This window comes from Pezoporus flaviventris, unplaced genomic scaffold (genome assembly GCF_033815535.1).
Source record: "Pezoporus flaviventris isolate CSIRO_AGI_PZ_B2104156 unplaced genomic scaffold, CSIRO_AGI_Pfla_v1 ptg000015l, whole genome shotgun sequence".
Classification (NCBI taxonomy): Eukaryota; Metazoa; Chordata; class Aves; order Psittaciformes; family Psittacidae; genus Pezoporus; species Pezoporus flaviventris.
In genome coordinates, this window is record NW_026892563.1 from 45,242,110 (window position 1) to 45,269,146 (window position 27,037).

The following is a 27,037-nucleotide window of genomic DNA, read 5'->3' on the forward strand; positions in this document are numbered from 1 at the left end:
TTCTGCAAAGCCACACTAATCTAACCCAGCTCTGAATTGCAAGGACCACGGTGGGGGTAAAAGGACAGATTCTTTCTTGGGCTTACTGAACATTCAGAAGATCAAAAACTCATTTACCACCACTTAGGATTGTGGTTACTTCAGCCCAACAGTGTAAGGCACCTGTGCTGGAACCAAGAACAAGGTTTTTCTTCAACTCCTTAAGATTGGCATGTATGTAGCCCTTTTTTCTTCTGTAAGTAAGAGAATCTGATGTTGTATCTGGACAATGATTTTACAGACTTGTATGAGTTAAAAACCTGGGTAGAAAAAGAATATAATATATTTTAGACTAATGGCATGACATGGGCTATCCAGCAACTTCCAAATCCTGTCCTGTACAATGACTGTTAAATTTACACGTAATGTTTAATATAAGAAATCAATTAATGAATACAGTTAGAATTTTGCTTTATATTTTGAGGATAAGCTTTGGTAACCTGTTATTTACTAACAATTAATACACAACAGATCATTGTGATGGCATCCAAACAGCTGTAACATGATCAGTCCTTTTAAATGCTAGGTATTTTAACGTACAGACCTTTGACAACTTAGTCTTTGCTTGAAAAGCACAATCCAAAAGATGAGATATATAAAGAAGAGGATGGAAAAAAACAGGATAGCAAATACCAGGATATATAGATCATTCCACAGCAGTAGGAATGACAGAAAATATGTATCTCCAAGTAACAATTCTCAATGAAACTGCCTTTACAGAAGCTAAATCTCCACCTTCCCTCCAACAGACAGACTAAGGCTGCCTAGTGCTGCATAAGGAATCAAACTTAAAGGAGAGGTGTAAAAAGTGACATCTATTTTAATTCAGAGAGTAAAACCCAGCAGCTGTTGCAGTCATCACTGTGCTCACAACATGCTGCCCATCACTCCATGATTCATCTTGGGGTCTAAGACCCAGCTCCTGAAGCAGGGGCTCAGCCCCCTGTTTTCAGCCAGGAGCTGGCAGGCCACTTGTGATGACACACAGCTGAAATGCATTTTCCAAACTGGAAAGTTACGAAGAAAAAAACCACTGTGAGCGAGCAAATGCAATACATGAGGAAAGGAAAAACTAGATCTTCATAACCAGTCTCCCCCAGCTCATATTACAAAACCAATGAAAAGGCACTCTCCAAATGCAACTACAGCCCTGGGTCTTCTGTCTTTGCTCAAGCCAAAGCATGTGCTGGCTGTAAGCCTGACCTTGGGCTGGGTCCTGTGGTGGCTGAAGTTTAAAGTGGTGCTGGAGCAGACTGATGGGTGAGCTGGGGGCAGGTCTCTCCCCTGCTCCCACCACCACCCCTCTCTCCACCTCTTGCAGGCAGTGTGCCTATGGTCTCCCCAGCAGTGCCCCCAAAGCATGACAGCTGAAAGGCTGGAGGACTGCCCTCTGCGCTCACTTTTATATACAATCCTCCCGCACACCCCACACATTCCTCTCTGCAAAGGGAAACCCCTTAGGGAGAAAGAGAAGATTTTCTCTTCCAATGTAAGGCGAAGAAGACGCCAAGGTGAACTCTGCCATGCGGGCTGAATCTTAGATTAGGCAAAGATGCAGCTGGAGAGTGAATGTGAGTGAGCCAGCACTCATGGGACTCCTCTGATGGGGTTGTAGGAATTAGAGACCAACCAGAAAGATGCTGTTATGCAGGAGGTCAGCGGCTGTGCCAGAAATAAGGCTGCCTTTGTCCTGTCCAAGGTTAATGCTCTTTTCGACTAAATCACTCTGCCAATTCTGCAAATAAACCCTGCCTTTCCCTCTGCCTTGTATGTACTCCTGCCTGCTCCTATTTAAAATATCAAAATCATGATCCAGAGGACCATGAAGAAGAGACGATAAATTAATGGCCCTCAAAGAACAAGAAGCGTGTGCACAGAGCATTCGTATGAGAGAGAGGAGAAAGCAGTGCAAAACTTGTAAAACAGATTTCTATCTCAAATGTTTGTGAGCAATGTCTCTAAGGAAAGAACTTGCTGCTGTTTCCTTCTTCTTCTTTTGTTGCCCCCTTTCCACCTCTCATCTTCACCAACCTTTGACTTTTGTCCAATGCAATTCTTTGTGTCACTCTTTGATTCAAGTATTAAGGGAAATAAAGAAAACTCTGTCAGCAAGTTTAGTGCACTTCTTATTGACTGATTTATTAGTAGAACTCCACAGATTCATACCCATCTGCATACTTTATACCTTATCTACGGATCTTCCCCTTGCCCTCCCTTTTAAGGGCTCACATGAGTTTCCAAGCAGTGTTTGTAGCATGAGTTGTGCAGTGATGCCCCACTTCATGGCAGTGTTTCTGAAGCAGAGCTGCAATGCCTACAATAGCAGCAGCACTTTCACAGCACACAGCTCACCTTTACCTAAAACTCCCAATGGGGCTGTCAGCTGCCTGTGATCTTCCTGAAAGAAAGAGGGGCTGAGAGAAACCCGACTGACTTTTAATCGGATAGCATATGGTGATGAGACGAACAAAAAGGCCATATTGACATTTACCAAATTAAATGGTTAAGTAGGCTGGAACGGGCCTGACGGCGATGGCAGACCTACAGCAACAGCCCACGGGGCACTGCTGTTTGCAAAACATGTGCTGAAGTTTGGACACTCCTTGCGTCAGTGGTGCGAGGGAAAATGAAAGGGTAGCAGATGGCAGATTGGCAGTTTGAAGGGAGATGCAGCCTGGCTTCTCTTGCCATGTTGCCATACCTAGCTCAGTATTTTATTCCCTTGGTCCCCAGCTCAAAGTGCTTGGGCTCGTTTGGTGTGTAGCAAGAGAAGTTGCTGCACAGATTTCAGCTGTTGCCACGCTAAGTGGCAGTTCTGGGCAGTAGCAGGCACTGCCTTTGTTAGACTTCATTACTTGCGAAAGGAGCTGTCAACAGCTATACCCAATTGCAAATCTTCTGTATCAGCACTTCCGAAAACCTTGGCAATTCCAACAGCAACACCAGCAGCAGGAGAGAAAATCAGGTTCTTTTCTTCATCAGTTGGAAGACGAGAGAGCACGCCAGCAACTGAGATGACTTTGCTGCTCGGTAAGACAAGCCAGTGGTAGCTAGCTGGCAGATGCTTCCTCGAGCTCTTCTATCCCGCTCCCTCTTCCCTCATGCTGAGTCTTGATCTCGAGGAAGTGAAGTCTTCGATCCTGCCATGCTCTGGGTCAACTCGCATGCTGCAAATTAGCTCAGAGTGCCCCTTTTGGGGCACTGACCTTGCCTCAGTGTCACACACATGGCTTATATTTTGTCTTTATCTTCCTCTGGCAGCTTCCCTGTGCTCATCTTTCACAGACTGCAGACAGCTTGGAGGGCCAATGACCTATCTGAGTATTGGGAGACCATTTCCTGAAACCATCCTTTGGGTTTGCAGTTTGAAGTGCAGCTGAAGAGTCTGTGCCAAGGGGCAGCAATGCACTCACAGAGGCTGCTGTGAATTCAGACCTTTGCCTTGCATTTCTCTGCCTGGGCCCCATACACTCAAAGTCACAAGTGAAATTACCCTGAAAATCTAAAGCCAGTGGGCAGCAGAGGGTAGGTTACACCACGAAACAAACCTGAGCTACGTAAATAACAATTTTCTTGGCATAGGAAAATTTCAGGATCAGGATGTGCAAGATGTTTTCAGGCATAACAGCAGTTATTAGAATAACAGCTTGCATGCTGCACAGATAAAACATATTACTATAATAAACGTCAAGAAAAACATCTCCATATGAATAATGCTTTCGCTGGGTTTGCTGCTAACCTGAAGAATCTTACATCAATTTTTATTCGGGTTGACCTAAATCAGAAATGATGATTACTTTCTGCAACAACAACAGCAACCACAAACAACCTGGAAATAACTCTCTTGGGTTGAATAAAACACTTTCTTTGACTTACTGCACGGTTCGTTTTGGGGGTGTAATCTGATTCACTGTTGTTGATATCTTCTCCTTTTGTTTCGAACAAAGAGATCTGTTACAAAACAAGAGCACTTCTCGGTTGGTTGGCTGGTTTGGTTTGTTCTTGATTCTTCCCCCACGTTTCTGGCCAAAATTGTTCTTTACCAGATTCAAATGAATTTGGCCCCTACAAAATTGAATTTCTTGGTAAATTTTGGATTAAACCCCAGTCATCTTCCTCCAAAATCTGATCAAATGCTTGCTTTTGGTAAAACAACAGTGAGACAGCAAAAACCTAAGGGTGATAGCAGAGAAACAGTTTTGGATTTCACATGATGTATCTTTAAATCACAGAGTAGTTGCATGCCTGTGTTTTTTTCCACTCACTCATTTGCCTTCTGTGTTTGAAATAAATATTACCTTTGTTCATTTTGAGGGGGTGGAGGAGAGTTTCTGACTCAGGATTCAAGCCTTTGGAGCATTAGCTGTAAATTAAAACAGATGCTTTGCTGAAGATAACCCAATCAAATCAATATGGAGCCAAAGGAGCCCCGCACACGATGAAAGCTGGCTTTTAAAATACTACAAATCTGTTTTCCTGTTCAGTCCACCAATTTCCTTTTCCTGCTAAGCTCTGAGACAGGACAAGCTGAGGCCACTGACCCTCCTGCAGAGTCCAACATGGAAAGTTCCCCATGAGACCAGCGATGTGGCTGGTATTGCCAAAGAAGACAGATGAGCAAAGGGTTGATGTGCTGTGTAGGAAGAGGTTACAGTGGTTTTAGCTGTGTTTGATGTTGCAAACTATGGTCAGATTCTCGTGTGCGAAGCTCAGCACCAACACACCAACACAGACACTGTCAACGGGAGACCTGTGGTCACACACAGGTACCAGTTGCTTCAGAGGTGTCTGCTCTACACTTCTCTGCCCACTGCGAAGCCTTTCTTTTGCCATGTCATGCTCCAAAGAAATGGGGCTGTGTGCTGTGGTCACTCTGCAACCTCCTTGGGCCTCCCTTTGGCTGCAGAATCAGAGGTACAAAGCCACAAACACCAGCAGGGAGACAGTTCTGGGCATAAGTGCCATTAACGCTCTTGAATTTCCAAGAGTGCCAGCATCTGGCATTATACCTAAATACCAAGCTCTGGAGTCATGGGATTACAGGGTAAGTTCTAATGCATCTTTCTCCTTAAAGCAAACTTCTGACCTCAAGTTTGGAGAGAAACTCTGCAAGGTATTACTCCTGAAAGCCCAGGAGCAAAGTAACAACATAAAAAGAATTAATTTGGTACAGTTTTAAACCCCTTCAACTCACAACTTTTAGGACAATTTATAACTGCAAGGATCAAGAAAGTATAGAAATGATCAGAGGGAAAACGGTTTCCTTTGTTTCAGCTTGCCTATCTAGTTTTATCTCTTCCTGGTTTTGGTTTAATTATGTTTGTTCTCATTCTTCCTCTAACTACCTAAGAACTGATTCGTTTTCCCCTGGGTTTAGCTTGGCATTTACAGGCTGGCTAGGCTGGTATTAGGCTTTGGAGGTTATTTATTCTTGACTTCTTAAGGACATTTTTCAATACCTTTGTGAGTAAGCAAATAAGAAAACCACCAAACTGGTGCTGCTGAATGAAATGCCTTATTTATGCATATTGTGCCTTTTAGAGTAATTAAAGGCTTTAGAGCTTGAGAGTTTACACTTGCAAGCAGAGATCCTGACTGCTGATAGAATTCATTGCAAATGTAATCCACTGCTATGATTTCAGAGGGATGGTCGAGGATCTCTTTAAAAATGGGTAACTTTTAAAAATGTACATTTCCATTAAAATTAAAAAAAAACCCTTATTTTTATTTGGAAAAAAACATATAGAACAACTGGGGCTTTTTCTAGGGTTTCCTTTTTTTTTTTTTTTTTTGCAAATGTAAGATCTTAATTTTCAGAGCAACATTTTCAGAAAAATAGTAATATTTAATGCTTCCCACTGTAAATTTATTTTCCTTTCATGCATTACATCCAAGTCTGAACAGTAAGCAGCTTTTTTCATAACTGCAGAAATCAGTTAAGTCACAACCTCACCTGGCTTTCAATGTGGTCTATGTCTATTCTGAAAGCACAGTCCAAATGTTATATACATAGCAACCCATACTGACAGCTGCCTCCCCATGGTAGCTCTCCAGCTTGACACCAAGTTACATATCAGTATATTTACAACCTAAGCCACTAGAGAAAACTACTTATGAAAGTCATATTCTACAATGCAAACATATGATGGTATGCCCAGAGCTGTCATCTGCACAGGGTACACACAGCATTGAGCATTCTCTTTAGCTTGGTAAAGTTTTGGAGGACCTATTATATAAGAAAAGACAGGCAGCAAAAATAAAACAAAATAAGGATTCATATCACGGTGAAGGCTTGCCAAATCTGAATGCAACTTATGAGAGAGCTTTTTGGACACACACGTGTGGGACAATCCTGTACTTGAGTAAAGCTGGCCTTTAACTCCATCGCTTCTCTACGTAATTCAAAATAAAGGCAACAAAACCTACAAAAACTTTACAGGGAATCTTGGCTGTTCTTTACTTGGTGAATCTTAGATTTCTGCTTTTTAGGCAAGACTAACGGATAAGTTTTGATATTTCAAACATGAATGTTTCTTTGCTCCTAGCATGCTGGAAACCTGAACAGAACTGAAAGGCAACTTTACAAAGCTCTGAAAGACAAGGATTAGATTGTACGTTTAGCCTGAAGCTAAAGAATCTACTTCCACGTCAAAAACAGATAAAGGGAGATACTGTAAAGATCTTACCAAATAGAGATGTAGACTAAGCTGAAGGATGTACATTGAATGTGAAGGATGTACACTGAATGTGAACAAAAGAGACCATGCTCAAGATGGGAACGGGTGGATCTTCATAGAAGTACCAGATGACACAATAATCTTTGTTTTAAAAGTATTATTTGAATTATCTACAAGCTATTCTGATTAATACTTCATACAAGTGATAATCATCTAGGTTAGAGAGGTTCATTCCTGCCAGAAAATTTCCTTGTAGAAGTGGGTCTTTGGGAAGAATCAGAGAGGGATATCATCTTGTAGATTTGTTCTGGAAAGATGTTTGCATTTATGTACTGTATTATGGAGACAGTGACAAAATGGTGGATGAAGATAAATATCACGTAATCCAGAAAGCATCCTAAAGAGGACACAGGAGAATGAAAAGGGTTAGACCTACACAGTACTTTGACTAAGTTAGCATGCGATACTGCAGTCTGAGCTCACAGTGAAACAGGATCTCTCAGTGAGATCTCTACTTTGATTCATACACATCTTCTTTGTTTTAACATGGGGCACGCACAGGCTATCCTTCAGATGAGAAAAACAAGATCTAGCTTAACCCCCAGTACAAAGAGTTATACAGGCCTCACATCAGTGTGACTCATGAAAATAAACTCCCCTGGTTCCCCATCTGCCATGCATTAGCCAGCAGCAACTTGTCCTTGAAATGAACTAAGTACAGGTTTCCATCTGGCCAGCAACCAATTAGTCAGCTTGCATGGTGACCTTTTGCCTTGTGATTGCTTTTAAACAAAGTCTCCAAAATCTGTATTGTTCTGGGTAGGAAACATCTGAAACCACTTTCCAAAGAGCACTTGGTACCTCCCCGCTATTATACCATTGAGCCATTTAAAATACATCATCTTACTTATTGTTCAACCTAACCATTTGATCTATAGCCCTGTTTTGTCACTGCAGTAATTCCTCCGGCAACAAAGAGATCTTCCATTCCTTTCAAGATTGAATTAGAAGTGCTGTCCCTAGGAGCGCTTCTGCTAGATCCAAACATCCAGCAATCTACAATGTACTGAGACCGCTTCTCACCTCTACTAAGAGACACGCAGAAGGAACCTTAAAACTAAACTTTCTTGTCTTAATTTTGGACATACGATGGTAGACCAGAGTCCATCAGTAAGGCTGAACTTGGAGCCCAGTCGCAAAGGTCACAGGTAAAGCTTACAGATGGCTTGAAGATTCAAGCCAAAACAAGTTTTATTGACTACTTTTTCTGTTAATGCATAGTAAAGCACACACAAACTTTTGCAAATGCTACTATTTCTTGGAAGTGTGTTTAGCTCTTTCAGCCCTACCCCTGCCAAAACAAGTACTGGGATGAATAGTTGCCATCAATGACTGCTTTGGAAACATCAAAATGGTTAAAGACTGACATTAAAAAGAGCAAATTTTCTGACTGCATTTTGCATTATCAGATTCACTCAGACACAGGGAACTTAACACAACTGCAACATTTTAAGCAGTTACCTTCGTTTTAGACAAGGTTTTTATATTGTGAAGCTGCCTTATGTTTAAAATCCCTTTTGTTTAAAATCTTGCTCTGCGTAAAATGATTAACTAGTACCTCATCCTACACTAGCAACCGCTACCAACCACTCTTTATCAGAAAAAACAAACATATAGCCTTCAAAATTCCAACTACCAAGCCAATAATTTCTACCCTCTTCTAGACTAGAAGCGGAAAGAAAACCCCAGCCCATATGACTGATTAAACACAGTTCATCTTTCTTTGTGGCCACAGGATGGATTAGAAACCCTTGGGCTCCTTTCTACTCTTTTCTATGATGGTGCAGAAGTATAACCAAGTGTTCTACCTAAAACATTTCAGGCATAGGACAGTCGAAGGGGGCACTACCTTTCTGGCCAACGTGTGTAGCAGCAGGTTACCCTCCTAATTTGCTTGTTGAGCATGTTTTGCTATGAGGTAGGTAGATCTGAGTAAAGCTGGAGAGCTCACACTGCTGAACGTATCTTTTCTAAGGTGCTGTTTACAGGCAGAAACTCACTATACAAGAAGTATGATGAGGGAAAACTGCAGGAGTCACAACTTAGACATGTTGTAATGCAAAACACCACGCAATGGCAGAGAACAGCCTCTTCAGGAGACTCTCTCACCACCATATGTTACACTGACTGATCAGACAGCGTATGTCCTTATCTTTTGGCTTGGGTTCAGCTCTTTTGCCATAGCACAGCTTGTACTAGCAGCCTCTTCAGTGAGTCACCTTTAATGCTTGCAAAACCCTGTGCCTGAGGCTCACCTTCACGAAGTACAAACAGTCTATGGATTACTCTAACCAGTCCTTTAAGTTCCCATGGGTGTCTTGGCACCTTCAGTCATATAAGGATGTTTCTCTCCTCTGTGTTCAAGAAGAAGGGGGGTGGTACAGCACCTGTCCTGCTCTTCTGTGTTGGAAGAATTGCTTCAGCATGCCAGGTTCTGTCATCTCTACATCTTTTGTGCGATACAACTGTGATGGAGCTGTCTGTGCACCTTTACCAATGAAGAGAGTCTGGCTGAAGCTACAGCTACCTGGAGTCCTGTGTTTAAAGCCCGATGAAGACATCACAATCATTTATGCACCTTGTGGTTGGCATACACACAGATGATCACTCCTCCTCTCTTCTGCCTGACAGCTTTTAACTACTCTGTATATACTGTTTATCTGACTGGGCTTCCACCAAGAGTGTGTATTCGGACTGAAGTTCAAACCAGGCACCAAAGGGCTCTGTGGGTTGAGAGAGCAGCAGTGTCATGGACAGTGTCACTACTTCACATCAGCAGGGCAAAAACTGCGGTGAGGAATTGAGAGAGAAGAACAGGAACCATGCAAGAAGAAAGTGGGAGAAACAGCATCAGTGGGGAGAACTGGAGGTGGAAAGGGGAAATGTGGTTAGAGTCTATACTGAGGAAAAACAGACATGAAAACATCGATGGGAAGAGCTGGAGAAAAGCAGAAGCAGTTGAGGATTTAATGAGGGAACAGAATGGGATGACAGGACCCAACAGGAAAGCCAAGAGTTACTGAAGCTAATGACAATCTGCATGAAGCTCACAGGAGGGTTCCCCTCTGCTGAGCAACCATATCCATCTCAGGCTCCCCCAGTTAGCCCATGCTGCTTCTGCCTTCCCAAAGGCCTTTGCCCAGTACTCTTATGAGGGTTGCTGCGATTCCTGCCTCCCCACATCTGCTGTTTCTGCCCCAGGGAATTCTGTCAAGCATTTCAAGTCTCCATCTGATGCTGATTGTTTCTGCCAAAACGCTGCTTAGCAAAGGCAATGTTTATGGCTGTGAACACAATATAGGTGAACATGAAAATCAGATTATTAAAGAAGCTGCAGAAAATGTCTGATAAGCTGCTGCCCAAAGCTCAGAGGCCACATCATAAGGAAAGAGCAGCCTGCATTGTTCCCAAGGGCCATGGAGATCACGTTGCTCCCAAGCAGCTTCAGAAGGGATGGCTGTTGCCTTGTGTGAAGTCCCACACTGCCCCTTGCACAATGCTGTGAATAAATACAACCCTTTTTGGCTTTCCTGAAAGCTGACATACAACAAACCCAGATATCCATAGGAGATGTCTTCAGGGGTCGCAAGTGACCAAGGGTCACTGCATTAGCACATTTTAATCACTCTTTCTGAAGGAAGTACTATGCTGTCAGACATCCAGGTTTCAAAGTCGTAGCATCAAAGCAAAAGAACTCGCATTACCAGAATGACAAATAAATATCACTGAAGCATTGCCTAACAATAATGGAAGGTCTGATAGCTAAGAAAGATTGAGCCAAATTCGCTTAGCTCAGAAGGCCTCAAGAAATTGGTGTAATTTGTTAGCTCATAGCTACATGAGTGGAAAACTAAATGTAATGCTTGATAGCAAGAGCTCCTGCCACACAGAAAACAATGGAAATCAACAAAAGAATTGTTGGAGCCAGAAGATATGAGTAAAGACTGGAGTTTTAGCTATATAAAGGAGTATAGTCTGAACGGAAGAATAAGTAAATAAGGATGTAAAAAATGTCCTGATACACCAAACAGTCTCTATTGAATTCCAAAAGAAATGGAAGTTGGCATAGTCCATTATCTAGAAATAAACCACATTTTTATTTCAAATGCAGCCATTTTTCACAAGGTCAAAAAGACTCAAACTCTACTAAGAAGGAAATATGAACAAAAAGTAGGCTAGCTAAAATTGCATTCTGAATTTATCCATCATTCATTTGATCCCAAATGCCATATAGTTCAGCAAGGATCTGATTAGATGATGAATGGCTGGTTACTGATGTAGCAGCAGAAGATACACACACAAAGACAGTGTGCTTTTACACACTGTTACTGAAAACTGAGATTTTCTCAATGTTCAAAGGGTAACCAGAGCAGGGCCAGCGTTAGAATTACTTCCAAGGAAAACTTAAGAAGTTGCAGGTCCTGGCAGAATTATGTGATCAGCAATTATTAGTGAGTACTGAACTGAGGACTTCATCATACCCTGAGAAAGGGTGGGACTGACGGCACTCTTCAGATGAGGTGTAAAACTGACCTCATGGATACTTCTTGTCCTTAATTATCCCGTCAACCCTTTGGCTTGAATGGAGATTCAGCCCCAAAACCTTGACCCAAATGCCTCCTGGAACACAGCAGACAACCCGGTAATAATTTCAGCTTCATTCATGTTACAGTGTGCCCCTTAATAGGCAGCACTGTGCAGTCCCAGCGGAGCTGTGTTTCAGCACAGCATGAAGTCATTCTTAGAGAGGCAGGTCAAGCTTTACAAGGCACTCAGCAATGAGATATTTGAGGATGAAAGTCGTCATACGATTTTGCTGGTAGAGAGGCAGAGGCTCAGAGTTCACTTCAAATAGGGACCATCTGACCTGACCACTCTGTGCTGTGCTGCTGCTTCTTTCAACAGATGTTCTGCCCATTGACCCCTATAACTGAGGGTGAGGGAAAACACAAATTGGGTAAGACCAAATCAATACGCTGAATTTCTCCCTGTAACAGGACTTATTATTTACCTGAGAGAAATGAAGAGAGGTAGAACTGGAGAGATCAATTGCTTTTAACCCATCTGAAGCGTTGACCTCGCCTATATCTGCAACCTAGCTGGTTTCAGAGGTATGCCATCAGGTGTGGACACAGCTTCAGTGTGCCTGGAGGGGGAATGAGGCTAGCAGGACAGCAAGCCTCTCATGTGATGCCCTCCTAGTTCCCCCATAAATCTATGTCAGACATACACAGCTGGTACTACAGCTACTTCTGATAGTGAACTGTTCTGTAGCCTTATCTAATCCTGCATTAAAGCTGTTATTGCTGATATCCTGGGCAACTGTAGCAACACAGAGCTCAGGACCAACCTGAAAACCAGCAGGTATTTAGGCACCTGGGCTTCATATCAGCCCACATGTCCCTGCTTAATAGACATGAAATCTGAATGAGTCACATTAAAAGCAGCACTACACAGCAGATGCAGCCTGTGAAAGCAAGAGTATGAGCACTGGAATTCAGGTGGGAGTAACTCCAGGGCACTCAAAGTTATACATGCTGTAATATCTATGCTTTTCATACAGCTTTGCATATCCATGCTATTTCAAGATGAAGAGTACGATTTCTTCAGTGTGAGTTATTTTCCCAAGCCCCAAATTATTTCTAGCTATTTTCACAGGTTATAATAGTTAAAATTCACACCACTAAATCTCTTGTGCCTTCTGAACTATGAACACATAGAGTCACAAGTTAAAAAAAGAAAAAAAAAGAAAAATTTTGGTTAAACAAATAGGGTTTATGCAGGCATAATCAGGGAATCACATCGGATCTCTGCACTCTTCACTCTTACTATATGACACTGCAGTGTCATGTTATTCCATATAGGAAATTGGACATATTATCAGGTGCTCTTCCAGCTGAAAGAGCGAGCATAAAAGGCTTCCAGAACACAAATATGCAGTCAAATCTTTTGCATTCCTTCCAGCAGCTCAGTCTCCTTGAATAAAGATGATAGATGTGATCACAGAGAATACAGGACGGATGGGGATAGCAGTGTATCATGTTCTGGCTGCTGCCCACTGCTTTGCTCCTGTGAGTGGGCTGGAAAAGGGGAAGATGAAGAGAGCTATCTTTGATTTTATGCTCTCTCATCACTGCAGGAACCCCAGCTGGGAAGCTACAGGCAGCACAAAACAAAACAGACCAGCTAACCTGGTCTTTATGCAAATATTTAAAACTATGCATGCTGTTACCATACAAAACAGCATCCTGAGGTTGAGAAGTGGAGGGAGGTATTTGAAGGCATACTGTGAACACTAAACAAAAGTAGGCTTTCAGCCTGAAAAAAAGAGATAGTCTGATCTTCTGGGTTCTTGGGTAACCCTTCTAATAAAGAATTGTACTTCTCAGCATCCTGCATTGCAAGCAATATTTAGTGCTGTGGTACTTTCATACACTAATGATTCCTATCATAAATCCATACAGTGAAGAAACTTTATGTGCCTGGTCTGAAGAGCAAACCAAAATACTGCAAAAAAAGAAGAAGCCCGAGACCTACTTTTCCTGTAAAGGAGCATTTCTAGTAAATCACATCTCAGTACAAATTCAAGTTCCACCATCTGGAGTTCACCAAAGTGGCATCTGGCATTTCAACAACTTCTTTAGGAAATATGCTGGAACCATAATAATAAAAATGAACATCCTGCTTTTAAACAGGCAGTTTCTCCAGCTGATCTCTTCAAGAGAGATGCTCCAGGTCGATGGAAGGCTTGGCACACAAGCGATGATGCTGGGTGAAATTCTGTGGCTTACACTGCACTGGAGGTCCAGTGGCTGAATTCATTCTGGCTTTAAAACTATGGCTTAAAAGCCTCACCTAACTGAAGTGCTCCAAGTATATAATCACCTATTGCCCAAGGCCACAGGCACCTCCAGAAGGTGACTGAGCCCCATTAAGCCGTGAATGATCTTTGAGACTGCCTACTTACCATTCTCTATAGAAGAGAGACTGCAGCCTTAAATTATTTACAATCAAGCAGAATGCGTTTGCATATGACTATGCATAGTAAATCAAAGGCTTGATCTTAATTAAGCACTGCTCAATCTATTGCATTAGGACCCTTTCTATACCTCTGCTATTTATGAGCAATAGCACGGACTGCTGGCTGATTAGTCCGACATCAAAAAAAATCCCAGATTCTAAACCTTCAAAAGGATCTAGGTACCTGACGTTCCCAGGTACATGCAATCCTGCCTGGCAGCCTCTTGGGGCATCTGAAAGTCACCTTCCACACATCTCCAATACTTTCTCAGTCTTGGTTGGCAATGCTAACGTACTCAGAAGCTTCTTCTGGCCACTGTGGCACAACAGGACCCGCAAAGCAGATTTTTACCCATCCATTTTTAGGAGGTTAGGGCTGCTCTGAATGTGGCTCATTGTAGTAATGGAGAAGAAAACCATAGCCACCACTTCTATTTTAAAACACACCAATAAAAGGAGAGAAATACAAATTGTTCTGCCCCTTCTTTCTTTTAAACAGTAGATTAGTGGCTAAAGCCACCTTACAGAAAACATGGGACTGCTCTGGGTGGCTGATTCCATTTTCTGGAACTGGATGCACCCAAGTAGGCTACACTTAAATGAATAAAGTGCAAATAGTCTATTTGTATTCAGGGGCTTTTGTTATGTATTTCACTACAAGAGGAGATGCCTGGTTCTGACATTGCAATAACTGGCAAATAATCATGCATCAAAAATGTGTTTTACCAAGTTATGCTCTTTCCACAGTCCTGTTCTTCAGCAGTCATCCCCAAAATGTGTTTTAGATAATAAATGCCTTTTTTAGAAAACAAATTTCTTTCAGAATTCATTGCTTCTGCGTTTCCTAAGCTCCTCTTGCTAACACAATTGTACAACAGCATGTCAGCGATCCACCAAGCAAATTGACAGCGATCAGAGCAGTACCAGTTCTCCTGGCCAAAAGGTGTCTTTTCTATTGATGCTGTCAGTTGTGAATTTACACTTAGCTATTTATAAGCAAAGTCCCAGTGTTTCATAAGTCAGCACATCTCCTTCACCACAGTATGAATAAACATGTTCACAAGCCTGGTATATTTACACATACTTCGAGAAAATCTCAGTGGCAGCTGGACTGAACTTCGGTGAGGTCCTGTGCATTCAAATGGCACCTATACAAGGATACAGACTGGAACTTCACAACAGCCATCAAGCATTACTTGCATTTGAATAATAGCAAGCAAAGTTCTGCTTCTGTATTTTAAATGCAGGGTATAACAGCGTATTTATAGCCTTAAAATAAAATAGGAAAACTAAATTTTATGTGAGTCTTCAGTCATCTTTTTTAAGATTTTCTTGTAATAATAATATTACAGACTATTCCAGTATCTGAAGGGGGGCTACAGGGATGCTGGGGAGGGACTCTTCATTAGGGACTGTAGTGACAGGACAAGGGGTAACGGGTTCAAACTTAAACAGGGGAAGTTTAGATTGGATATAAGGAGGAAGTTCTTTACTGTGAGGGTGGTGAGGCACTGGAATGGGTTGCCCAGGGAAGTTGTGAATGCTCCATCCCTGGCGGTGTTCAAGGCCAGGTTGGACAGAGCCTTGGGCTACATGGTCTAGTGTGAGGGGGCTGGAACTGGATGATCTTAAGGTCCTTTCCAACCCTAACTATTCTATGATTCTATTTGTAGTGGCTTGGATGTGACACTGAACGTGAGAAATGAATTTTCCTTCCTTACCATTTCTGTTTCAGTCTCTCTCTTTTCTATAGCTTTAATCTTTCCTACTTCTCTTTGCTTTGCTTTCCCTAATATATGCACCCTACTTTATTCATTGTGAAGCAGCACACATTTATGCGACTCTGTTTACCCTGGAGGATGTAAAAGTACTCTGCAAACTTCAAGTGATTAGCACACTGTAAGCAGGCAGCAACAGCCACACTGCCTTTACCACCCTGGGGTTAAAAATCACAATACCATTCAACAATGCACAAACTTCAGGGTCTCTTTTCAAAGCTGAGGTCAGCAGCTTGTGTGCAGGATTCTTCCTGTGCTCTGGATGCTATCTCTGACTGAGTTTATGCAGATGTCATTACCCAGTGCAGATGCAATTACCCGAGCTGGAGTTTTGCCAGCACAGGGGGATCAAGACGTTTGTGAAATGTGCCATGAAGTCACTTGTGAAAAGCAGTCAGAAGCTCATTTTAAAGAAGTCTCACGCTAAAGGCAAAAGAAACAGAACTGCTGGAAATCACAGCACCTCCTTGGAGACCTTCCAGCACCAACCATGACCTGGTCTCACTTGTGACAGGATCTTTCCCTCACGGCTGGCAGAGCAGGTTTGTGCTCCAACCCCGGCTTCCTTCTGCGAGTGATTTCCTCACATGAGGAGGAAACAGTCTCAAGCCTTCATATTTTTCTAATAAAACATTTTCCTCTGCATCCTATCCCACTGCAAACTTACGGAAATAAAACGCACGTTTAAACGTCTCCAGTTTCATTTTTCTGCATTTTGTGTTTCTTTTCTTCTGATCTTTTTGCTTTCATCTGCTGACTTTATTATACCAATTTAGCTGCCACAGATGTTTTTTCCCTCCTTTTCTTTTAATGCATATGGCAGTGAAATGACTGCTTCTGGTCTTCTGCCAACAGCCGCTACTTTTTGGTGTCTCCCTTTCCCCTTACTATCTCTTTAAGGGACATTATGCAATGAATCCTACAACCACTACGACCTGCTGACAGCTCTTTGTCAGCAGACTGAGTTCCCACTCAGCACTGGAGGAGGTACCCCAAGCCATCTCATCCACCAAGGCAAACTGTCGCATCTTCATCTATTTCCCTGAAATCAGCAGAGCTTCACCAGCTCAATTCAGCTGCATAAACAGACTGCTGAATCCCCAGAGCACACCCAGAGACTAAGGGGTTTCTGATCATTGCAGCAACAGCAGCAAAACAATAAGCTCATCCCAAATCTTCTTCTCACTGCCTTTGAGAAACTTCCCATGGAGTTTTCTCCATAGTGGATTCTGGTCAACACCAGCCAGAATCACTTGCTTTTCTTTCAGGCTCTGTGAATAAATGAACTACCTTGCCTTGCTGCAGCACACCAATGGGACTCAGAAGCACTTCCCTCCTACATTTCCTACATTTTCCCTGTGTGGCAAGGGTGTGGAAGAGATGCCTGTGATAAACCCTTCCAGTGTCTTTCAGCCACTGGCAGTCATCAGCTGTGCAGCGTGGCTGGCTCAGGACTAGAGCAAGGTGTAACTCAGGACCCTGATGCAGACACCTCCCGGGTCCTGCATCTCAATTTCCCTCACATTTGCAGCATGGTGGTGGACCCCCTTAACAGGGACAGTTGACAGAAGCAGCTGGTCAGCCTCTGCCCTTGGGCCTCAAGAGCCGGAAAGTACAACAGAGAGGGCAAGGGAAGAGCTCTGTGATGCTACTCCTGCTCAGCGCTGCAAGGTTTTGGCAGAGACAAGTACCAACACTTCAAAATGTCTTTCCTGTTCTAAAACCTGAAAGTTGTCAAAGAGGGTGAAAGGCAGAGAGAAGTTTGGCAAATCTTTTCATCATACACGTTGTAGAATACCTTCTAATCAGTTTGACAGCTATTTCCTAGGAGAGCAGATAGTACTCGGTGCACCCTGTGTAACTTAAACAGCAGGGCAAAATCACAGCCATAGGACATCTCCATTACTTGCTAATACAAAGGATTTCTTTGTCCTTTAGGTTCCCTCCAGCTCTAAACACAGTTGCACGTTCAAATATAAAGCTTCCTAGTCCTTACAACTTTGAGGGACTAAAATCTGAGCTGATGGCTCTAGTTTAATCTTTAATCTCAGAAGGATCTGGGCCAACGAGTGAAGAACCACACATTGCCCATAGGCAGGGCCTTTCTGAACAGCGTAATCTAGATGTTAAATATAACACTTCTCCCTTGTGAATTTCCAGGTGTTTCTCAGATGTTACAGGTAGGAGCACCAAAACTCCAGATGGTAAATGTTCATGTCAGTGACTACAGGGATATTTTCTGACTCTCGGTCTAATTGCTACATAAAACAAAAAATCATAGCTAAAAATCATAGTTGAAGCCCTGCTGCTTCTCCTTCCACATTACATTTTCCCTGTAATGTAACATTTAGGTCTTGTTCCTTTTCTACATATGAACCTCAAGTCCTCCCAGAGTAGTGTGCTTCTTGGCCAATTCCAAGTAGTTACTGTTAAACATATTGTTATATATTTAATAAGCATATTACTGCATATTTGGCTGACCACAAGCTACAGTAGATTTAGTTTTATACTGCTTTCATTAACTGCTTTCAGATCTACCAAGTTTTCTTGCCATATGGAAAGATAAAACAGAGATAACAGCTGTAGCTGCATCCTATTTCTTGATCTGCGAGACCAGCATCAGAGTTCATTTACAATCCTTTATAATGCTATTTGCCTGCAGTCTGCTTTACTGCCCAACCTTGCTATAGACTTCAGTGCTTTAACCAATGGCTAAAGATGTATTCAAGGAATGACTGGAATCAATAGGTGAACAGGGAAATGACAAGGTTTGTTTGTGACAATGTTGTAAAGAACAGGTCTGCTTCTAGGAAACTGCAACAGATACAAAAGGATGTTGAAAAAATAAAAGACCAATCCCATAAACCTCCATCAAAACCCTTCTATTTAGAAACTGGCATTCCATATCTTCTTTGCTCACCTGAGGTAGAAAGTCACAAAGCAGAAGGGAGATGAACCATTCTTTGTACCTCAAAATGACAACAAGAACAAGAAAGGGAAAGGTGCTCAAAACAAAGCAAACCGAACAAACCAGAAGAAATTGCTAAGCTCTAAAGGTTTAGAAAAATAAACTAAAACCTATGCTTGAACAGAATGACATGAGCGGTCTGGGTGTGAAGACGTCACTCAGGGTATTTATCCAGGTACAACCCCATACAGCAAATCTGACTGCAGGCAACTCCTTGGAAACCATGGCTCAGTCTGGTTATCCTGTTTTTTACTTGTTATTGCTGGGATTGCCACCAGCACTGGGATAAACCACTTCTAATTTGGTTTACTTTACATGAAGCAGCCATAGTTCCTTCCTCATTATGGCTCTTATGAGGCTGAGTGTCCTTATTAATACGCTGTTTCTTGTGAGAAGTGGTAACACAGGAGCAGCAGGGTGCTTATTGCTTTTGTCTGCTGAAAAGCCTGATCTGGAATCAGAAAAGCATATTATGAACCAAACAGACTGTGTTGCAATGAGGATATTGCTTGATCTGTCCTTTCATAAAGAAATACATTGGAGATAATCTTCTCTCTCACCTAAGTAACTTAAGCAAGTTATTAGTGGACTGTTATTTCCGTTTTATTGTCTGACTGTTTGTCACTAATGAGATATCCAACAGCACCTTGATTCACCTTTTTGCTAAGCATCCTTCTCTTGTTTCAGCTTCTTCATTAAAGCCAACCAGTTTTTGTTTGATCCAAAGCTCCCTCAGTACAGACTATGGCATTAATTATTTTTCTCCCAGTCAGATAATGACTGTAACCTAGCATTTATACTTGCCCCCTCCTCATCAAAGATGGTAAATGTTCCTTGGTACTAAGTATTGGTGAAAGCTAAAAAGGCATCCATTAGATCTTCAATCTATGACAACGATACACGTGATAAAACAGAAATCTCACCATAAACCAAGGATTTCCTAGCTAGGGGCCTCCAGTATTCTAGGATGAACACAGATGGCAACTATACAGTTCCCAGGAGCTCAGGAGGAAAATCACTGTGATACAAGGATAATTAAATTATTTTCAAGCCTCTCAAGTGCTCTGGGAATCCCTATGTGTCACCAAATGCCTCTCGCATGCTAGTTTCTACACTCTTTAAAGGGGTTAAAATCGCAAAACTTGAAGAGCTATCACATCATCCAATTTAGAACGCTCTCCACACATATCCTTATTAAACAGCAACACAGAGGTTAGTTTGAAAGGGTCCTATAGAGCTTGGCCCAATTTCAAAAGATGTGATAGAGATTTGGCTGGAGAATCCATGTGTGATTAATGTCTCAGCTGTGTGCCATCGGCCTCCTGTTGATAGTGAGAATTTATTTCAGGTGGCAACAAATTCCACTTCTAGGGAACAGAGTATTTGCTATTCAGTTCCAAGCGGTACCATGGAACACTGTGAATCCAGTGATACAATGTGAACTCATTAATTTCCCTGATGCAAATGTTTCCTTACTCTTCCTTTACAGATAGCATAGACATGTTTTCCCCTTTGGGAGTGCTTCTGTTTCTAATCTATATACTGTACCCGGAGACCACTACAATGCTACAGCTAATACAAACTGCATTTCCATTAGCATCTAGGGCTTCACTTAATTTCATCCTGAAACGAATTAACAGTTCCTAAGCTAATTTCTCTCCAACCATTTGTAACAGCACGAGCTTCATGAGGTCCTGCTTATTTGAGCTTTCTAGGGGAACTTACAGCAAGGCAAAATAAAACAGTGAAGGATATACCATAAGGAACAGTTTTCTATGAATACAAGCAGGCAGAAATAGGCAAACTCATTAGCCCTTTCCTCTGCACTCTACCTATGACATCTGCCATCTCCTTGTCATTATACTGGACTAAACTGGGCTGGACTGAAGTGGGATGGCCTAGGCTAAACTGGGCTGGCCCTGGCTACATTGGTCTGAACTGGGCTGGACCTGTCTGAGCCTGGCTGGACAAGTCTAAAATGAGCTGAACTGCGCTAAACTGGGCTGGACTGGGCTAAACGGACTGTCCTTAAGTGGGCTAAACTGAGCTGGGCTGGACTGGGCTGAGCTGAGCTAAACTGAGCTGGGCTGGGCTGAACTGTTCTTGGCTGGGCTTAGTCGGGCTGGACTGGGCTAAACTGGGCTGGACAGGTCTGAACTGGGCTAAAATGTGCTGAACTGGGCTGAACTGGTCTGAATTGGGCCAAACTAGGCTTAACTGAGCTAAACAGGGCTGGGCTGGGCTATACTGGGCTGCACAAGGCTAAATTGTGCTGAATTCGGCTAAATCGGGCTGGGATAGGCTGAACTTGGCTAAACCAGGCTAAACTGGTTTGGACTGGTTTGGACTGGTCTGAACAGGGCTAAGCTGCGCTGGACTGGGTTAAACTGAGCTGGGCTTTGCTTGGGTGGGCTAAACTGGGCTGGACTGGGCTGAACTGGTTTAAACTAGGTTAAACTGGTCTAAACAGGGCTGAACTAGGCTAAACTGGGCTGAATTGGCTAAAGTTGGCTGGGCTAAGATAGACAGGGCTGGGCTAAAATGAGCTGGGTTGGTCTGGGAAGAGCTAAACTGGGCTGGAGTGGGCCAAACTGGGCTGGAATAGGCTGAATAGGGCCAAACTGGGCTGGAGTAGCTGAACTGGGCCTAATTGGGCTGGACAGATCTGAACTTGTCTAAATGGGGCTGGACTGGGTTGAGTTGGGACTAAATTTTGCTGGGCTGGGCTGAACTGGGCTTGAATTGGCTGCTCAAGTCTTGGCTGGGCTGAGCTAAAGCGGGCTGAACTATGCTAAACTGGGCCTAATTGGACTCAATTTGTCTGGGCTGAGCTGGAGTGGGCTGGGCTGTAAACTGGGCTGAACCGGGTTAAACTGGGCTGGATAAGATGGACTGGGCTAAAATGAGCTGGACTGAGCTGGCTTAAACTGTGCTATGTTGGACTGGGAAGGGTTAAAGTGAGCTGAACTGTACTGGGCTGGGCTGTGTTGGGCTAAACTGGGCTTCACTGTGCTAAACTGGTCTGGACAGTGAATTGGGCTAAAGTAGGCTGAACTGGCCTAAACTGGGCTGAAGTGGGCTAAACTGGGCTCAAGAGGGCTAAGGTGTGCTGGACTGGGCTGAATTGGGCTAAACCCTGCTGAACTGTGTTAAATTGGTCTGGACAGATCTGAATTGGGCTAAACAGGGCTGGTCTGGTCTGAACCTGGCTAAACTGGTCTGGACAGGGCTAAACTGGGTTGAATTGGGCTAAAGTAGGCTGAACTGGGCTAAACTGGGCAGAACTAGGCTAAACTGAGCTGAAGAGGGCTAAACTGGGCTCAACAGGGCTAAGCTGTGCTGGACTGGTCTGAATTGGGCTAAACCCTGCTGAACTGTGCTAAATGGGTCTGGACAGGTCTAAATTGGGCTAAACTGGGCTTGGCTGGTCTGAACTGGGATAAACTGGGCAGAACTGGGCTAAACTGGGCTGAAGAGGGCTAAACTGGGCTCAACAGGGCTAAGATGTGCTGGACAGCTCTGAATTGGGCTAAAGTATGCTGAACTAGGCTAAACTGGGCAGAACTAGGCTAAACTGAGCTGAAGAGGGCTAAACTGGGCTCAACAGGGCTAAGCTGTGCTGGACTGGTCTGAATTGGGCTAAACCCTGCTGAACTGCGCTAAATGGGTCTGGATAGGTCTGAATTGGGCTAAACTGGGCTTGGCTGGTCTGAAGTGGGATAAACTGGGCAGAACTGGGCTAAACTGGGCTGAAGAGGGCTAAACTGGGCTCAACAGGGCTAAGCTGTGCTGGACAGCTCTGAATTGGGCTAAAGTAGGCTGAACTAGGCTAAACTGGGCAGAACTAGGCTAAACTGAGCTGAAGAGGGCTAAACTGGGCTCAACAGGGCTAAGCTGTGCTGGACTGGTCTGAATTGGGCTAAACCCTGCTGAACTGCGCTAAATGGGTCTGGATAGGTCTGAATTGGGCTAAACTGGGCTTGGCTGGTCTGAAGTGGGATAAACTGGGCAGAACTGGGCTAAACTGGGCTGAAGAGGGCTAAACTGGGCTCAACAGGGCTAAGCTGTGCTGGACTGGTCTGAATTGGGCTAAACCCTGCTGAACTGTGCTAAATGGGTCTGGATAGGTCTGAATTGGGCTAAACAGGGCTTGGCTGGTCTGAACTGGGATAAACTGGGCAGAACTGAGCTAAACTGGGCTCAACAGGGCTAAACTGTGCTGGACAGCTCTGAATTGGGCTAAATTGGGCTAGGATGGGCTGGGCTAAACCGGGCTTGTCTGATCTGAACTGGGCTAAACTGGGGTGGGCTAAATTGGTCTGGACAAGGCTAAACTGGGCTGGGCTAAACTGGGCTAAATGGGCTGGGATGAGCTGGAATGGGCTGGACAGGGCTAAAGTGGGCTGGGCTGAAGTGTCTGAACTGAGATGAACTGGGCTCAACAGGGCTAAACTGGGCTGAACTGGTCTAAACCAGTCCAAACTGTGCTGGGCTGGGCTACATTGGTCTGAACTGGGCTAAACCGGGCTTAACTGGGCTAAACCGGGCTTAACTGGGCTAAACCGGGTTTAACTGGGCTAAGCCGGGTTGAACAGGGCTAAACTGGGCTGAACTGGTCTAAATGGTGCTGGGTTTGTCTGGGCTAAACTGGGTTTTATTTTCTTGCTTTCCAGGTGGATCATTGTTAAAATCAGATGTTTCTGAGTGATCATTCCGAAGGTGGGAATCCTGTTGGGCTGAACGGCTGTATTTTGGCTCGGCGGGGTGTGCGTGTAAGCAGAAGGCTCCCCAGATGGCAGGAGGTTATTCTTTGACACTCAGATTTGCCAGAACAGAATTCCCTTGTTCAGCAGCTCCGAAACTAAAGATCCCCCCATCATCCAAAGCCTGGATTCCATCAAATGCAAAATCCTCTCCCAGGGATGCTGCTGCGACGGGTCCGGGACTCGCTAAGAGGAGCGCCCGGCTCTGCTGGGTGCTGGCACACAGCAGCCAGGGCACGGGCTCCTCCTGCCCTTGGAGACCGGGATACGGAGCGGGCGCGGGGAACACGAGTGCGGTCCCCGCTGCATACCGGGACAGCAGCCCCCCAAGCCGCGATCCCCCCACTCCCGCTGCCGGGCTGCCCCAGACCCCCTCGGTGCCCCGGTTCCTCCGTTCTCCCCCGTGCCGAGCCGAGCCGAGCCGGGCAGAGCCAAGCCGCTCCCTGCCGAGCCGGGCTGTAAAACTTCAGTCCCTGCCCGTGGCAGGCGGTTGGAACTGGGTGATCTTCACGTCCTTTCCAACCCAAACCATTCTAGGATTCTGTGCTATTCAGCGTTGGGTGTTTTGCTTCGTTTCGTTTCCTTGTGCGCTGCAACAGGCAACCTTTTTTGCTTTATGTTACAGGTACCTGTGCACTTTAAGGGTCACCTGGTATTTCTGGATTTGAATAAATCTCAGGTTTCAAAGGACGGCTTAAACAAAGCCGCTGTATTCTGCGCATTAACAGTGACCTGGAAAGCCTCGTGGTCTAATTACAAGTATTCAGCCGCAAAGAAAGTCTGTGTTTACAGACAATTCAGCTCTGTTTCTCTCACCTTCATCCTACCTGTTCACGTCTTGAATTGGATGTTCCCAAAGGCTCCTAAGCCTGTTTTTCAGTGAAACCTCCAGCCCAATGAGATTTCAGCTGTCTTTGGCTTTGCACAGCTCTAATGACTGTTACATACATACAGAGAGTACTTCTTAAACCTCAGCTATCACCAAACCAGCACTTAGAACTGTGTCTTGCAAAAGGACAATAGCTTAATTCCACAGGGAGTGAATTTCACAGTGCCCCTGTACCAGCAGCAGTCCTGGGTGATCGTCCTCACCAACGGCATATAGAAAGCCAGAATTTAAGCCAATGTCCTTTGATTCTTAAGGATAACTACAAGTTCATGACGACACAGCCCACCTGGTTCAATACCTTCAGTTCTCGGGTGTTTAAAAACCTAGTGTTCAAGAGAGGAATAATAGGGGGGAAAAAGAGGAAGAAAAGATGGTTTGTAACTGAAATAGACTCTTGTTTTCGTTTCTGAGGAAGTCAGGGCCAGGTCATAAGCACCTAGGGTCTGGAGTGGCTGTTGGTTTCCTTACACACTCAGGAGTGAGAAATGGAAGTGATGACAGTGAAACCACCGCTCATAGTGGGTTTAAGAAAGGATTGAAAAGCCAGTGATTTTTCAGAGGGCTTTTTGTCACCTTGCGTTTTGCTCTGTGCAGAAACAAGACACACCTTCCAAACGGAGGTTTTAGCATTCCGGGATTCTATCAGGGAAGCTAAATGACTAAGAATACAAAATTGAAGGTTTTTTTCCTTTTCTAAAGAAAACTCTACCACTTCAGCGAAGGATTCAGCTCTGCCTCTATTTCATATTGTCTGTATTTTCCAATGTATAACCCAAGGGCTTATTCTTAAGTGTCTCTGGCTTTAATTTTTTTAACCAGTAAGATGTGCTATCCTTACAGCAACAGGGAAAAATAAATTCACTAAAGTGAAAGAATAAATGCAGTCTGAGAAGCACTAAAAAAAGTCCATCAAGATGAGCAGCGATAAAACCCCAACATGTACATATTAATATTTTGACAACAGAAAAAGAACAGAGAATGAGATAGGAGGCTCTGAAAAAGAAGCCCTTAAAACAGAAGTTATCTAATTGCTTATTTTACCTAGAGGTAGAACAATCTATTTCTAGCTATCACGTAGTAATGAGAAGTCATTATCTTGAACTCTTCTTTAATTAACATCAATCCTGATTAGTCAGAATATATTAGGCTTTTTGTCTGTTACCATAGTAGTAGAATCTCCACTTAAAGAAGGTATTCAATCAGACATTATCATTTGCACACCGCTTCCATGTAATTATCATTTTACCATGTTTCATGGATTCTTTTTCCCCCCCATTTTTGAAAGGTGAAATCTATTATTGGTCATCCCTTTCTTCCCCAGGGCACATCCTGGCACTCCAGGTTTTTGCATGTTGTAGGTGAAACGTTAATGGGTTTTCATGGAAATGGATGTGAAAAGTTCAATGTACAGAATACCTGTAGCTGTTCTGTATTGTGTTGAACCTTGACTTTTTACCACTGAAATTTCAGATTACAAGAAGTACATAAAAAGAAAGCTGTCTGTTTAAACAGTGTAAGCTATGGACTATGCAGAGAAATGAATTCGGTTTGCTTCCACACCAACTCTTTAACACCACAATACACTTGGTTTAGATGAATTAGCTGCAGGAGTAATGTAAGAGACAAAAAGACATATGAACCATTCCTCATTTTGCCTGACTTTTGTCCTGATGGCCTAACTACCCATATTCTTACGTATCCTGATCCTTACCCTTGTGGTTATGAAAAAGGGCCACCAATGCTTCTAGAAAATAGTAACTTCAAAACAAGCTCTTGAAACTATCTGGTGAAATTTAACAGGGAAAACAGGAGAACTTTTGCAAGAGAACTCTGCAGGCGGGTCAAAAATGGTTATAAATAAGAATATATTTTTTATTATTCTATTAAATTCCATAAGCACTTGGAGAAACGTGTACTGAGCCACATTACATTTCTCCCTAATGCAACTGATTTCATCCAGACTGAAAACAAAGGTCCCCAGACCACTTGTTATCAAGATACTAGATCACCAACCTATGGTGGTGCTCCATGGGAGCTTTGCCCCTGAGCAGGATGGCAGCTGAGCGATTCTGAGTGGAGCTGAGGGAAATTCAGGGGCTCTATTAGAGAGATGTGGTTTGGAGAGAGCCAAACCATACCGAGTAGCCATCTGAGCAGTAAATGCTGTGCGTCTTGCATGTCTTCCAGTTGCAATGGGCTTACATGAAACGCAGCCTGTCCAGTGGCATTGTGGCACTTCTGTTCAGGCTGAAAGGAGTTGTTTTTTGATCTGCTCATGCTTGGGACAGAATAACATGACACAGCTGATCCTAGCATCACATGGCATATTGCGCTCTGTCTAATTAATGGCCATGCAGAAGGGCAGCTTGGCTTTCCTATGAACAGAAGAGTTTTGAATTGCTCTAGTCAGTTAGCATGGGCAGACAACAATTCTGCAAAGACTGATATGCTTATTTTGGCTATGGTTTCTTCTTCAGGGTGTTATCGCCCAGGAGCATGTGTAGGTAAAATACTGATGCTGGCTTTCTGCCACTCAGGGATTCCCCTTCATTTAATCACAAGGCAAGTGCCCATTCATGCAGCCCTTTAACAGCTGCACATCCTATAGGTCAGTTTTGTCACCAGATGAGCAGATGTGATAGAGGGTTACACTCTGGTAAAAATAACTACCCCCTGCAGAAAACCCTAATGCTTCCCTTCAAGTTCCAGATGTAGATGAAAGGCACTTTAAAAATATGCCCATTAGTTATATGCATACTAGTTTTGCAGGAAAAAAAGCACAAGAATATTCCCAGCTATCACAGGACTGACATTCCAGCTTTATGACATTTCCAAGCAGGGAA

General features: G+C 43.5%; 1 long non-coding RNA gene across 2 annotated transcripts in view; it reads right to left on the minus strand.

Annotated features, from left to right (window-relative positions):
* Positions 1-27,037, minus strand: part of LOC133269193 (uncharacterized) — a 123,091-nt gene that overhangs the window by 19,690 nt on the left and 76,364 nt on the right. Inside the window, exon 2 of one of the 2 annotated variants that reach the window (XR_009743368.1) lies at positions 4,338-4,402. The exons of the other annotated variant lie outside the window; for it this stretch is intronic. This is a non-coding gene — a long non-coding RNA (uncharacterized LOC133269193). The remainder of the gene's footprint in view (positions 1-4,337; positions 4,403-27,037) is intronic. 2 annotated transcript variants of the gene reach the window in all.